Raw genomic sequence first — 1,028 nt, forward strand, 5'->3', positions numbered from 1 at the left:
ACGAATCCGTTTAGGACGGGGGGGTCACCGTCCAGATGTTACTTCAGACTCGGTCCAGATGTTTTTATAGTCAGGGGTTTGAGCGAATCTGAAGGTTCTGGTTCAGAGAGAGACACAGAAAATACAGTTCTGACCCAAAAGCGGCAGGTGAGTGACGACAGGTGAGTGACAGCAGGTGAGTGACGACAGGTGAGTGACGACAGGTGAGTGACGACAGGTGAGTGACGGCAGGTGAGCAGTAGGTAATGGAGTCCAGCTGAAACCTCACCTGCAGATGAAGTTTTTGACTGAGAACTGTTAGAAGGCTCTAAACCAGTAAGTTTGAAATGTTTGGTTGATGGAGGGAAGCATGCACAGGTAGAGTGGAGGAGGCGGGGCTAACCTGATCTCTCTAAAACAACAGGTTTAGCCCTTCCGCTCTCCTTGGCTTGTTTCCATTAAAAGTGGGGTCATCTGGACCCCAAAGAGAGCGGAAGGGTTAAGACGACTGAACCTCAAGAGAGATCATCACATGCAGACAGACAGAAGCAGAAGAACTCGTGTGGTTTTCTGAACGAGCGTTTGTTCAGCTCAAATCCTGATTGGTGGAGGCAGAAACGGCGCGAGGCGCTCCCTGTGCTGATAAGCTCTCTGAGGGCAGGGCCCTCTCATAATTGTTTTTCATCTGCTCTGATCCCACAGGCGCCGTTATCTGGCTGATTAATTAAAGCCGTCTGTGATTCATCAGCCTGTGATTGTTGGTTTGTGTTGTTGTTTTGTGTTGCTGGACACAAAAAGCGTGTCTGCATATTGGCGGGCGGTGAGGGAGGGAGGGGGATCGATGCTCAGAACATTTGCTTTTATCATGTCAGGTCTGCTGAACCGCTTTAATTCAACACTGTGGAATGAGCCCAGCGCCGTGTGACAGTAATGCAGCAGAGCCTCTGAGCACAATGGCTGCAAAACAAAACTAATCACAGCAGCGGCGAGCGCGGCGGCAGCTCCTCCTGACAGGAGCAGAGGAGGACGCCGCACCTCCTCAATGCCGG

The sequence above is a fragment of the Oryzias melastigma genome, linkage group LG20 (assembly GCF_002922805.2).
Source record: "Oryzias melastigma strain HK-1 linkage group LG20, ASM292280v2, whole genome shotgun sequence".
Lineage (NCBI taxonomy): Eukaryota > Metazoa > Chordata > Actinopteri > Beloniformes > Adrianichthyidae > Oryzias > Oryzias melastigma.